Source organism: Dermacentor albipictus, chromosome 5 (genome assembly GCF_038994185.2).
Source record: "Dermacentor albipictus isolate Rhodes 1998 colony chromosome 5, USDA_Dalb.pri_finalv2, whole genome shotgun sequence".
Classification (NCBI taxonomy): domain Eukaryota; kingdom Metazoa; phylum Arthropoda; class Arachnida; order Ixodida; family Ixodidae; genus Dermacentor; species Dermacentor albipictus.
In genome coordinates this window covers 40,213,397-40,228,659 of record NC_091825.1, presented here as the reverse complement: position 1 = coordinate 40,228,659, position 15,263 = coordinate 40,213,397, and the positions used below count along the sequence as shown (strand labels likewise).

General features: G+C 44.6%; 1 protein-coding gene across 3 annotated transcripts in view; it reads right to left on the bottom strand.

The window, feature by feature from the left end:
* LOC135896855 (uncharacterized) overlaps nt 1-15,263 on the bottom strand; it is a 514,087-nt gene that overhangs the window by 104,062 nt on the left and 394,762 nt on the right. The window lies entirely within an intron of this gene.

Below are 15,263 nucleotides of genomic sequence, written 5' to 3'. Positions count from 1 at the left end.
TTTACCTTACGGCCATTACTCCAAATACCCCAGTGCAAACAAAGGTGAAACACAAAGCCCTTGTACAAACCAACTTGCGTGCCAATTTTAATAATAGTTATTGCGTTCGAGAGAGAAAAAAAATAGCTCTCACTATACTAAGTAGAATTTTTATTTAGGCACTGGAGCTTAAAGGAAACTCGAGAAATAATTGTAAGTTAAGAAACTACGAGAGCCCCAAATATACGAATTTCTTATTCGGCATTGACATAGATATCATAGTACTGTCAACTGGATCTTTTAGAGAACCTAAAGAGGACAAATTTCAGGTACGAATTTATATGTTACGTGACCTTTGTTACGTGCCATATATTTATATGTTAGGTAAGGGTCTCTTGAGAGTCCTCCCCATAGATTAGTTGCATATTAGGGAGCCATGTATAATGTACAAATTTTGTACATTTAAATGTAGTAATTAGACATATTTCACATAATTTTAAATTGTTTTTTGTTGCAGCGTTATAGAGCAATATGCTCGAGCTTGCTGAAATTTCGAACTGTTAAACAACCCTTATTTAATGAATGACAACCTAAATAAAATTTGCCTTCCAACGCTCACTAGATTGTTGAATTCTTCCTCGTGAATGCAGCAAATGTCATCAAGTAAGAACAATTTCATCATTTGTATGTTCATTCTTATACAGAAACTTTGGAGTGACAGCTTCGTTCTAACTATTGAACGTACATTACACTGTTCGGCTACTCAAACGTGATTCTCGGAGCACATGGCCCCAGCACGTAAATAACGAACCTGTAATTTATTTTTATTTTATTTATTTATTCCGTGCTGCCAGCCTGTTTTAGAGGCCCTAGGCAGGAGTGGGATATACATATAGGCTTGAAGAGCCAATAACATGTGGAACACAAGAAAGAAAAAAAAGAGAAAAAGAAAAAAAAGGTGGAAATAAGCAAAGCGTCATCTTGGTACAATGGAAAAGAAAGAAGCAACAAAAAAAAGGAAGGAAGATATCAAAGAATTCTGCAATACAGCACATGTTTACACAATGGCTTTTACACACACACACACAAAGAAATTAATGTTGCCCTTAACATGATATGATCTATATCACATAGTGCATGGATTAGGATAGAAATCGTGGGAAACGTTTCGGTTCATAGAATAATGAGTGCGTGCATGAAGGACGATATGGTGGAGCTTTGAAGAACGTTTTGAGGCGGGGCGTTCCAGTCATTGTATTTCAGTGAAAGTCAACAATTTCAGTCAACAATTGCAGTGAAAGCATGATAAAACGCTTTATTGCGGTTGTCCTGGTTTCATGAAACCAATTTATATCTCCCGTAGTCTGTAATTTCTGAAAATGTGGGCAACGTTAGGGCGAATATGCTGGGAAACGTTGAAATCTGTGCAATAGCTAGGGCTAATTTTAATTCTAATAAAACGTCGTTTGAATAGAATTCTGAGTTTTGACGTGCCAACAGCACAATCTTATATAGAGGCTCGCCATATTGGGAGACACCAGATTAGTTTTCGCCGCCAGGTGGTCGTTAACGAACCCCCAATGCATACGAGCATTCTTCCATTGCGCCCCAAAAGAAATACGACCGCAGTGGCTGGGCTCTGTACCGTGGCCGGGTTTGTTACCGGATTTGCGTGCTTAGCAACACACCATCAGAGCTGGTAGATTAATGCGGTGGGTGCCATTGTTATCGGCCCGTGTATAGGCATCATGTGAAAAGGTTGGAATTTTTTCCCGCATCCTTGCGTGTAAGTAAATGACAGATATTTCACAATGCTTTTCTAGAAGGAAACTTCTTTCCCCATGTGCCATTCTTTTAGCAACCAGCTGAGGAACTGAGCTGAAGCAAAGAAAAAAACCTCGAGCAATATTCAAGCACTTGCGTGATAAACTAGTGCTGAATAATGTGATATGCAAGACTGACCAGGCACCTAACGTAGTTATAGCACTTACCGAACGAAACACGCCTCCCAAAGCACAGTCGGCCAAGATTGCATGCTGAGAACTATTCATTAAAATCTGAAACTTGCGCAGCCTGCCTAAATGACCAGTTTTGTGGATATTTGCAATAGTGTACCTTGGTCAAAACTGTCGACGCGTAAACTTGGGTTATTACTGAATACTGGAGAACGCGAAGGTTCTTACAACTATTGTGTGTTCAGAACAAATATTACGTGTTAAAAAATTGCACGTCGTGGCGGCAGCGTACTAATCATGCCAAAACGCGTCTTCATGCATAAATTATTGTGGTTGATTGATACTTTAATATGTTATTGATTGCTGTAAAACCGTTTTCGTGCGCAATTCGTTCTGGCGGGACCCCTCATTTTCAGCCAACAATTTATTGAATACTCAGCGGTTGATTGGACACTTAAGAAAACAAATCATCCTTCCAGGGACTACAGCTAACCCAAAATTAGTTGGCTGTCGCGCAGACCCAGCAACTGCTCAAGAAAACAAGAATTTCAGTTTTCATGTTGGTTTGGCACCTGCTCAATTTACATTTGTCACGGTGCACAAACGCGTTCATGTGATCATAGGCTTTGAATTAGCAAACAGCCAGGTAAATATGGAAAAATGTGCGCTTGGGGAGGGGAACAGAGACCGTGACGTATTCCAATGAGAATTTCTTACAGGGGTGCCGTCGCATGCCACTGCTAACCTGCTGTACGGGGGGTGGGAACTTAGTCAAGCGTCAATCGCTTTTATTCCCATCCCCTCCATCAGTGTAATCATGATGGAAATAACTCATTATTATATAAAGTTACATTCACAACTAAAAAAAAGGATATTTGGTTATTATCGGCTACACTGAAGTGTAAAACGTTAGGTTTTGCCATTTTTAGTAGAATTGTGATGCTCCTTCGTTTGCACAGAAATAATAGATATTTTTAATGTCTTGTTTTAGATCATACACATTGCGAGGAAAAATAAAATTCAGAACTTTTAATCACATCATCAACCCGATCACATGTTTAGCGCACACTTGAAACGCCGAATAAAAAAAAGAACGCAATATTTGAGTGCAATGTGCACCGCTTCTGATCAGTATTTACAATATTACCATAGTATGGGGATCTCTGTTGAAGGTGAAATCCATGCAGGTACAAATAAGTTTTACTATACCTTTCTAAGAATTGGGACGAAATGCTTTGCAATTCAGTATACCAAGCTGCTCTTCAAATGCCATAATATCAAATAATAACCACGGCAAGTTCTTACTATTGCAGATACCGCCCAAGCTTGTAGCTATTTTTGTTACTCTCTATTTACCGTTGAAATCTGTTTTTCTTTTGCCCGTCGCTTTACTTCACAATAGCAAACACAGACTGCATACTTGTCACCTCTCAGTGCATATTGTCAGCTTTCATGTTAACACTTTATTGCGCCCTCATGGCATCAGCCCAAAGCTCCTGCAGTTAACTGAGTCTTTAATATGTTTAGCCGATTTTGTACGAGTAGAATATGAGCTCCCGGAGTGGCTGCGTCTATAAATATATATGGGAATAATTTGGTTACCTAAAACGAGGCGACCCTTTCAACATCGCCTGCCTCATGGTGACGGGGTATGACCTTACCATTGACGAGCAACACAGAATCCCCCATTGAGATGAAAACATCCGCATGATTTCTAGAAGCGCTAACCAGCGTCAAATCCAGGCTCCTGATCCGGACAAGCAGACTGTAACGGAGAACCCACTAATTTTGGCAAGGAGCGAGTGTCGACGACTTTCATACGATTAGCGTGTACCCTTGTTTTCCGATTTTATCATCACTGCATCGTAGACGGGTTCTAAGTTTGGAGGACTGAGCCGGTGTCCAGCAAGATGGTTCCGCCATGGACAGAGTGCTGTCAACAATATGACCCCACTGGTTTGCCTTAAGAGGAAGCTTTAGCTCGGGTGCTCCTATCTGAACACTTGTAAAAGGAGAATTCGTTATTTTCGAAAACCACAACCCTAAATTTGATGACATTGGTTGCATTTAGAAGAATAATTAAAATCCAGTGATTGATGGTTTTAAATTTTTGATTAAGGCTATAAGTGTTTCGTGAAGAGCTGTCGAAAATCGCAAATTTTCAAAACGAAGCTATCCAGTTTACAACTGTGTAACTAAGCAATAGAAAATAATGTCGCAATTCTGTGAATTTATCTGATAGTACATCCAAAGCGAACAAAATTGTTATGTTACATATGAATCTAAAACATCGTTATATGAAGTAAAGCTTTTGCAGAACCCTTGTACACAACGTAACAAATTCTGGTAAACTATAAATTACCATAGCAAATTTGTGTGCTTTGAATGATCTAATGGATGCCGCTTACAGAACCGCGATATCGGCTTCTGATGCAACTTCGAAACTGTCAAATTAAAAAAAAAATATTTTACCAAACTGCAGGCCTTAAATTGAAATCCCGCTTCCACCAGTCAATACAACTTAGCCTTATCTCTTAAATTCAACAAATTTCCTTACAATAGGTCAAGGAGTTATCTAAAAAAAATTTTACATGTATTTGAAAGAGTCGCGTCAGATGCCCGAGCTAATGCTTCCTGCTAGGAAAGTCATCGAACTCCGTTTTGTATGGCGCTAAGAGAAAAGAACATCTTTACAAGAACCTCTTGAGTATGACTGAAAGAGATCTGACTAGAACGCGATTACCTAATTGTTTAAATGTATAAATATACTTGTTTCATTCCTGCTCACGCATACGCATACTGGGGGCTAAAGCGGTAAAACTATTGCAAACGTTTCTATTCCAATTCTGTAATCAGCATCCGGGAGTGGTCAAGCATTTTTCTGGACCACCCCCACTTCACCTGTCTTTAATGCAGCTTCACAAAAACCGCAATAGCTACCCAACTGATACGACGTGTATGGACTGAATATGCATCGTTTTAACCAAACAAAAGAAAAATATTTTCTGACTCGCCGCCTCTCCGCCACTAGCCCTCGGCTATTGGTCAAAAGATTTCGGGCTGCGCCCACTTCACCTGCCTCTCACGTGACGTCACAAAGCCACAAAAACTCACCACGTCAAAGTGACGTTTACGCGACAAATTTGCATTATATGCCGAACAAAACTGGATATTTTTGATAGCCGCAGGCTACCCCGGGCCAAAAGAAATAAAAGATGGCTGCACCCGATCGCTCAGGCACTGGCTACTCACACCTGTCGGAGAGCATGGGTTTATTTGCGTATAGTAAAACTTTTTCTCGAGCACTTTCGGCACGATTGCGACCTCGTTCTGCCAATGATTTATTGCTGAAGATCCCTTTTAGCGTGATTACTAGTCTTACGTTGCATGCCGCCGCAATTTTCGACCTGCCACGGCACGCTAAATAAGGAAAAACGGTCCAATCACAGACGCTGGCACCACCCTGTTCATTCGGTTATCGATCTTCAGTGCAGTGACTCGGCACCATCGAATCCCTCTCCGCTTGAGCATGCTCATCGCCTCTTGTAAGCCAATTAGATATGACAAGCCGCTCAGTGTAGGCAATGTTATTCGTTTTTCAATTAAACAAAAGTGACCTCTTATGAACGAGGAGAGCGTTTGATTGGTCTGTTCCGACAACCCTGCAGGCGACCACCTGATGCTCACGTTGGTGGTTACGCAAATTTGAAGTCAGGAGATTAGAATAAAAACATATTGGAATAGTTTTACGTTATAGGACCCCATCATTATGTCTGGAGTCTTCCTGGAATGAACGCTATCCTTACTCCCTACAGTCTACTATTGGATTCACAAATCGAACTCGCTAATTTTCTACATGAATCTAGCAGTCATTCAATGCCTACAGATCAGAAGCGAATTTTTCTAATGTTGCTTGCAGAATACTTCAGCAGAGTGACATGGATACAATGGCTACGCTCGTCTGATGTTGTTTTTCGCCTGTGAGCCACTGTTAAAATTTATATCTCTGTGCAATACATGCTTCGTGCAACGCAACTCTCCGGAATCCTGTCACCGATTATATAGCGAAAGAAACGTCTAATCTGATTGCATAGGCTATGCGGATACTTGGGTACTTTCTGGAACGCACGGTCTCACCAGCGTTAGAAAAGGCATGTAAGATGAGTCGCATGTCTATAGCCTATGTTTCTGACACGTAGCTTAGAATTTCGACGACCGATGACTGTGCTTGCCACTATCATTGTGATTTGAGCGTCATCTGTCTTTTGATCACATTAGTTCAAGAAATCATTGAATTTGTGACTCAAAGTTTTGCTACTCTCTTGTCTATAAACACTACAACGGTATATCTCGTGGAGCTGGTTCACTGTGCACCGGGCAACCCCTGGAAGTCATGATAAAAAGCCAAGCAATGATGAAAACGTCAATATGACCACAGAATAGTGGCCTAGCCGCCGGCAGCAAAGGTTGCTGCCAGAGTGTGAACTTTTATCGTAGAAGACCATGATTATCATGTCCAATCAACAGCCACAAAACACACACGTCATGTCGTCTGCAGTTATCATGCTGCAAAAACTGACGGATCTACCGCCCTTTAGTGGGTCATAGTTTCAAGCCTCGGAATACCGGCTTCTGAACGGCGAAGGATTGCTAAGCTTAAGTAGTGGAACTACGAAGACATGCTGTGGGGTATCGACTTCCCACTAGAAGATATTACCGTGACTACTAAACCCCTAATGTATAAAACTTGTTCGCCCAGTTATCAATTACTTCGCCACAGTGTGGTTGCCCCATAACCAAAAAAGCCGTCCGCCTAATTTTTCACTGGTATGACCGCTATTTTTCACCCTCATCTGCCCTCCCTACGCTGAAGTAAAGGCTACTTTCAGTGTGCCGTGATGTCCAATGATAAAATTTTTTTCCAAACGCAAATTACACACCCTACCATACTTCGAACACAGCTTGTATATCTTTCATCAAGCCATCTTGCGCGCGCAACTTCCACGACCTTCCTCTTAGCCCTTTCTCTGCCCATACAGATACTTTCATGTACAGCTTCTTTTCGTGCACTATTGAAGCATGCAATTTCTTACCTGGCTGCTTTCCTCCCCTCCCAATGAGTATATTCGAATGTCCTCTTTATAAAAATCAGTATGTGGGACTGCTTAAATTAGATTTAGTTTATGCTTGAATACTATGGTTTTACTGTTTCGCTGCTTTTAGGATAGAAAAAAAGCTATATTCCAGAGCTTTGACTGCAGTACTCATATAGTTGCTAATATTGTAAGAGTCAATGTTGATTTCCCCTTTTTTCACTCACCACTCCCTCAACCCACCCCAGCAGTAGTCCTACTACTGCGCTGCAGCGTGTACGAATTCAAACAAAATGATTTAGCTATCTGCACTAACAACATGAAATCCGTTTCACAGAGGCGTTCTACAGATGTTCACGAAAACTGCGCCGAATGGATTGGTAAAATATTTGCTCGAAACCCATATGCAGCTGCCAAATAGAACATCGCCATCATCACAGTGGAGATGACTGCCCTTTTGCGACACGCTTACAGCGATATGTAAAAAAATGGCGAAAGTTCACTTCCTGGTGCGAGTGTAAACTAACAGCTCTTCGCGGCAACCCTTCAAAGGTTGTCACTAGATCCGTTCTAGAGACCATGCATACCTGAAGCCTCCTGATATGGGAGAAAGCCATAAAACTTCAAAATGCTCACGTTTAAATGTGTAGTCCAAGCACTGGGCATCGACGAGCTGCCAGAGAATAAAAGAGATGATGTACGCTGCGATATGACCAATACGCGCCTTCCATTGCAATCTCAGGGCGCTTGAATTGCTAAAATCATCCCTGAGGAAGTAGAGCAGTCTGAAGGAGCTGCTGATACACTGCCGCTCCACGCGGAAGTGATGAACCACACTAGTACCACCTGCCGTCAAGCACCACCACAACGCACGCGTCAAGGTCCTGTAAGGCAGCTATTCCGTAGCCAGGCGACGCCTACGCCAGTCCAGTCACCTGTTAACCAACGGAACCTCCCATGGAAGAGAGATGTATAGCGCGCTTCCAACCATTCCACCTTTTGCTATCATGGCTGTGAAGCAAGTCACGTCAAGTGCCGATTCCCATGTCGCGCGATGTTCTTGGAAATGCCAAATATCTTCCACCGCTAACGGGAATGATTAAAGTTCCATCTCGACGTAGCGGCTTCATGCCGCTACGTCGGATGAAGTTTTTGGATCAATTATCATAGGCTGAAGACAATGCGGAGGAAGCTTCGAAACCAAGACTTTGCTGCTTAAAAAAGAGCGGATGTTGCGGCGAAACTTCAATGGGGCAACGCGATGCCGTCATGATGAAACGCCACATCCTAACCCCATTAGAGGGCAAGGATATGCTGGCATAGACGTGCGTACGCATGGCAACAAGATTGTCGCTCTAAGCTACTTACGAGCCGACTACTCTGTTGTCAGTGGCCCGTTTGGTACCACACTAAGCAAAGTACCGAAAATATAACGAAAAGCAAATTAACGAAAAGCAATAACGAAAGTCCGGGCAGCCGGAGGTCACCTAATAAACCCTGCTGGAATCTACAAGGCAAGAGTCACAGCACATAGCCATAGTTATCATGCAAGACTCTTAATCATGCAGCATAGGTCACAGAATGCAAATCTTGGTATAGACTTCCAAAGGTAACACGTTGCTGCCATGCAATTAAGTTGATAATCATGCAAAAGACAATGTGATAGCGCCAGTGAGAACCTAAGTTGCGATGGTTTGAATCTACTCGAATAACAAATCAGTATCCCGCCTCTCTCCAGCGTCATCATTTACTTTCGAAACTAAACTCACAGATATACAAACCGTCATTGAGGCTAACCAAAATATCAAGCTCTCATGGAGAAATTAGCGTCGCAAGGGTTATCACTCGATTCTATGAACGGAAGGCTAATACAATGCCAACGATTTTCGGCATGTTCTACGAATATCTCAGCAAAGGCAAGAAGATGGCATACGCGGAAGAACTTATGCGTTCCGCAATGAATTTGTCCTGTTGGATTCCACCCTACTTAGCTCGACGAGGAATGTTCAATATACAGCTTCTTACAATGTTCGGAACACCTCTTGGTCATAAATAAGATAGCTAGAAAGTCTCTTCCAAATATTAAAAGGGTGCTTCTTGTCGTCATAATCAATCTGCCATGACCAATGGCTAAATATTGAAGAATAACATAATAATGTGCTCGACAACAATGTCAAAGCTCGTGCGGACTTTCCACGAAGAACAAGAGGTAGTAAAGTGACCAGTTGATAAAATGTTGTGCGGAAAAATCCACCCAACACTGAAAAGCTTATTGGCGCCTTCTGTAGCCTTACTAAAGCAAATCATGGGCCTTTTTGTTTTTGGATCAATTATCATAGGCTGAAGACAATCGTTAAAGAAGGTGCATACCACTTCCACTGATACATGACGTGTCAATACATGACCATGTATTGCAAAACATTTTTTTACAGCTCTGGATGCTGACCAATAGATTTCAACGAGGGGGATCGGTACAAGACATCCCTCATCGGTCCGCATGGTCTTCGTAAGTTCAAGGTCGTGCCATTTCGACTTTGCTTAGCGCCTACATTGTTCCAGAGCCTGACGGAGAGGGTGTTGGTGGACTTGAATTGGCCGAGTTAATATGTGTTCTTACATGACGTAGTCGCTTTTTCGGCAAATTCTGATGATGACCTTACGAGGCTTCGAAACCATCTGAGATCAACCTAGAGCCAAAAGAGTGCCCTTGTGCCTGGGCCACGTCATCCGCAAGTCTGAAGCCCGTCCCGACTCGCGCAAGGCAGCTGCCATCGCAAGAATTCAAAGTGCATGGAGAGGAAGGCAGTGTACATTTTTCGTGACCTATGTGTGCCAACTATAGGTGATTTGTCAGTGACTTACCTAAACAAACGACCCTTCGAGGTTGTAAGCGGCAACAACGCGTTGTGTTAACTGGCAAATGTAAAGTACATTTCAGGTCACATTTCACGGTGTAAACCGTCCGTACCGCGCCCATATGATCTTCCGCCGTAAATCTAAGTGAATGACGATACCCTCATAGAAAAAAGTAACTCCAATTGACTTCACCGAAAAGCATCGAATCAAACGAAGGAATTCTTGTACAGTATTCGGAAGGCAAGCTCAACATTTTGGTAAGGCAATTCAGGCATAGATTGTTTTCGTTTTTGTTGGAATTCAACGTCTCTGTGAAGAAGAATTTCTCACGAACCTGTGCCCACTACCTTCGCGCTTTGCTTTCAGCACTGCCGCTAGAGAGACTGCGCAACCTTCAACGATCGCAAGAATTCAGAATGAGTATTACTGGGCATGCCTCAATGTGAAAGTCGCCTAATACCTAAACTCGCGTCGAGACTATAAGTGACGCAAGACACAACTGGCAAGGCCAGCGGGATTGTTAAAGCCTGGGATCGTCCTGGGATGTGTTCGGCATTTAGTTATTATCGCCCTTTTTGGTGAGGGGGGAGAGGGAACATCAACATCCTGCAAGCGGCGAATCGTCATCGTAGATGCCAAAGAAGTAGTATCTTACTCAATACAGCACAACGAAGGCCAGGTAGTGTGGTTAAGGCAGCGAAAAACGTTTTCGTCAAGAAAATCCGGCTACACCTTTGTACCACAGAAGTCCTGATTACTGACGCTTGAACAGTCTTTAGGGTGGACCATACCCAAGCGAGTCTACAACAGCAGTTACAGGAAGTCCACGTCCTGCCACCCGCTGAAGTCTGGTTTGACAGAACGCCAAAAAGAAAAGACAGTCACCGAGATGTTAGCTATGTACGCAGACTTTGAACAGAAGGCACAGGATACTATCATTCTGTGCTTAACCCTCGGCTACAAGATATAAGATACAACGCAAATGGCGCTCATCAAGCGGGGTTTCGTAAATATCCCGTTCACTAGGCCTGACGCAATGGTGCCGAATGTGAGTAGCGAAATCAATCTCAACGTCACTGTTGACACATACAGAGCCAAAGCGACACCAGAATTCGCTGGCTGGCGCATCATGAGCCAGGACACAATTGAGAGCCGAAAATGCAATCTTTGACGACACCATCAGGAATACCGGCCAGCGGACTGAGTTTTTTTTTTTCTTACACCAATATGCAGACGTGGTCTGAAAAGCTGACGCAGCATTATTTTCTACCATACCAGACGTCTTCGGTGCATTAGACTGGGCCGTTGTATCGAATTACATTTTCGAAAGACATTGATGCTGCACAAGACTTGATGCCGTGCCCGTATAGTGCGCCATAAGTCTGTTTGTGCGCGGTAATAATCTCTGGGACCTTATGGCTTAGTTCCATTGGTATTTGCAATTATACAAGCGTATATTTTCATCATTTTTTGGTTCTGTTTGCAAGATCAAGAAAATAGTCTGAACATGGCAAAAATCAAATATATTGTTACGATGAGTTGCCAAGATATGGTTTTATTTACAGGAGATGGATGATGGTCGTAGCGGGGTCGCAGCGCAGCCCGGCCTCTCAAACTCATCGTTCTCTTCGTCTTCTCCTTCTTCTCTCTTGCACGTGCCTTTCGTCTCTGTTACATTGCCCGCAAGCAGACGAAGCCCATGGGACGAGTCAGGATTCACAAGCAGGGTAGAAAGGCTTCAGACAAGCAATATGAGTCAGTAGAGTTCTGCTTGATCGCCAACCATTGCACAGTAGGCGAGCTATGACGTAAGGGAGTTCGCTCAGGTGGTCCACGACTACAAATGGGCCTGAATATTGTGACAAGAACTTTTGGCACAATCCACGCTTGCATTGCAGTGTCCAAAGAAGGATTAAGTCACATTTTCGCAGTGATACTTGTACGTGACGGTCATCGTATCACTCTTTCGAACGACTTTCTGAGGCCAGAGTACTAAGACGAGTTATTCGATGCGCTTCTTCGGCGAGACACAAAGTCTTCGATACAGAATCATCACTGTGCAGAACGAAGGGTAAGAAAGTGTACAGAGGGCTTCACGGTAACCTTGCATACAGGAGATAAAATGGGCTATATTTCGTGGTTTCGTGCTTCGCCATGTTGTATGCATAAGTGATGAAGGGCAGCACGTCGTCCCAGTTCTTACGATTGGAGGAGACGTACATGGCAAGCATGTTAGTCAGCGTTCTGTTTGTCCTTTCAACGAGGCCATTGGTCTGTGGATGAGGCGGCGTGGAATGACGGAACTGTGAAGTGCACAAACGAAGTAACTCTTCAATGGCATCAGCCGGGAACTGGCGACCGCGGTCGCTGATGATGACACGTGGTGGGTCATAACGAAGGACCAGAGAACGGAGCAGGAAGACCGATACGCAAGCAACGGTGGAAGACAGTATGGCTGCAGTTTCGGCACACCGTGTAAGATGGTCTACGCAGACAATTATCCAGCGGTTCTTGTTGTTAGATAACGGGAATGGACCCAGAAGGTCACTGCCTACTTGCTCGAACAGCGTACTGGGCGGTGTCAATGGCCGAAGGGGACCCGGGGTAGTGGTGGTCGGTCGCTTGTGACGCTGGCACGTTTCACAACTAGCGACATAGCGCTTGGTTGTTTCGTACATCTTGGGCCAGTAAAAGCGCTGCTGCGTGCGGTGCGTACGAAGCCGAAGTGGCCGGATTTCACATCGTCATGCATGGCGCGTAGAACGTCGGAGCGGAGACTCTCGGGGACAACATGCAGAAAATGCGCTCCATGCCAGGAGTAATTAGTTTTGTACAGCAATTTATCACGGACAGTAAAGCGACCGCTGCCTTTAGAAGTACGGGCGGCGACAAAAAGCGGATCAAGGGTAACATCATCCCGTTGTTCTCGCTGAAAGTCTGCCGCCTCAGGGAACGTAGGAGTAACAGCAGCGAGACAGTCGTCAAAATTCTCAGCATCGCAGTCGGTAGTGGCGAAAGGGATCCGAGAGAGGCAGTCTGTGTCAGAGTGACGACGACTACTCCTGTACAATACCACAAAGTCGTAGTCCTGGAGGCGCAGCGCCCAACGTGCGAGGCGACCAGAGGGATCACGCAAACCGACCAACCAGCATAAAAAATGACGGTCGCTGATAATCTTGAATGGTCTACCATAAAGATAACATCGAAATTTCTGGACGGCGAAAACGGCTGCCAGGCATTCCTGTTCCGTAACCGTATATTAGCGTTAAGATTTGCTCAGACAACGGCTGGCATATGCGACATGTTCTGCGCCACTGTGACTTTGCACAAGCACCGCTCCTACCCCGATTCCACTAGCATCAGTGTGAACTTCAGTCGGGCAAGATGGATTGAAGTGACGAAAGAAGGGTGCTGACGTTAGTATAAATTTCAGTTGAGAGAATGATGCGTCGCACTCTGGTGTCCAATTGAAGGGTGGATCTTGTCGCAAAATACTTGTCAACGGGTAAACCATGTCGGCAAACCGGGGAACAAAATGACGAAAATACGACCATAGGTCAATGAATGAGCGGAGTTCTCGTGGTGACTGCGGTGGCTTGAAGGAGCTCACTGCTTCAATCTTACGAGGATCGGGTCTGACGCCATCATTGTCCATGAAGTGTCCCAGGACCAGTGTTTGACGTTCGCCGAGCCGACACTTTTTTGAGTTTAGGACCAGTCCAGCTTTCTCAATGCAGTCGAGAACGAGGCTGAGGCGTTCGTTTTGTTCTTCAAACGTGCGGCCAAAGATTACAACATCATCGAGGTAACACAAGCATATATCCGACTTTAGACCACGTAGTCCTGTGTCCATGAATCTTTCAAAGGTGGCAGGAGCATTGCAAAGGCCAAAAGGCATAACATTAAATTCAAATAGGCCATCTGGAGTCACGAAAGCGGTCTTTTCCTTGTCGGCAGGGCCCATAGGTATTTTCCAATACCCCGATCGCAAATCAAGTGTTGAGAAGTAAGAAGCAGCGTGTAAGAAATCAATGACGTCATCGATTCGCGGTAGAGGATAGACATCCTTCTTCATCACTGCGTTTAGATGTCTGTAATCCACGCAGAATTTCCAGGAGCCATGTTTTTTTGGACCAGGATTAATGGGGCTGCCCATGGACTAGATGACTCTTGAACGACACCTATGTTCATCATCTCCTTGACTCGCTCGGCAATAACTTTGCGCTCGGACGACACTCGGTAGGGCTTCTGGCGGATGGGGTGTGCTGAGCCGATATCTATTCTGTGACGAGCGCAAGACGACGGTAAATGAAGGGGTGCATCTCCATGCGTGAAGTGGAATGCAGCCTCATGCCTGGCAAGGACTTGTACCAGTGCTTGCCGTCCCGATGTACCGAGAGCTTTGCTGATCATGCCAAGCATTAGTTCTTCAGAATGGCGATTATCGCAAGGAGAGCAAGCTCTAGAGACGTCCGTAGTTAGTGCCACGATTGAGCTACATGCGGCTTCATCGAAAAGAGCGATTTTCATATCGCGAGGAAGGACAACCGGCGTGGCGGAACAGTTCAGCGCCCACAATGTGGCGACTCCTTTCGTCATGCACAAGGCAAAGCAGGGCACAAGTTTATATTTTTAGCACAGTTTATGCGGAGAGGCCTAACTACAAGGTCAACACAATCTGCATCAATAGTAGTTGTAGAAACACGAACGGGCGTCAGGCAAAACGATGGTGCAATCACTTCATCAAGAACACTGAGTGTGCCTGAGTCCCCGTCTTCCCCACCCAAGCTTTTTTCGGAATGTGTTGATATAAATAACTTGTTCATTGAGATTTCGCCACAACCACAGTCCACGGAAGTGGCGCACTGTTCAAGAAAATCGATGCCAAGAATAAATTCGTGCGAACAACGAGAAAGAACAGGAATTCCGACACAAACACTTTCGCAGCCAACAAAACACTCACAGCACAAACACCAAGGGGATGAAGCCACTCACCGCCTACTCCACGAAAGGTAATACCGTCGTTACAAGAAAACATACCTTTGTGGCCTAGCCGGTTTTTGAAAGTGAGGCTCATCACAGACACAGTCGCCCCAGTATCAATTAACGCCATGGTCGGTATTCCGTCAATCGAGACATTCACTTTGTTTTTGAACATCACAACAGGCAGATGTCTTTCTTGCAAAGACCATCCGGCGACCACACCTCCACTGGCCGCGGATGCTAGTTTCCCGGCGGCGGTGAGGAAGAACGGCGCCGCAGGGACGGAGAGCGACGGGGACGCTTATTTGGTGGCGTCAAACTCCGCACAGACGCTGGCGAATCGCTGCGCCTGGTCTCGTGTGAGAAGTGGTCCATTGGGAGCAAATCGGTTGTCCGC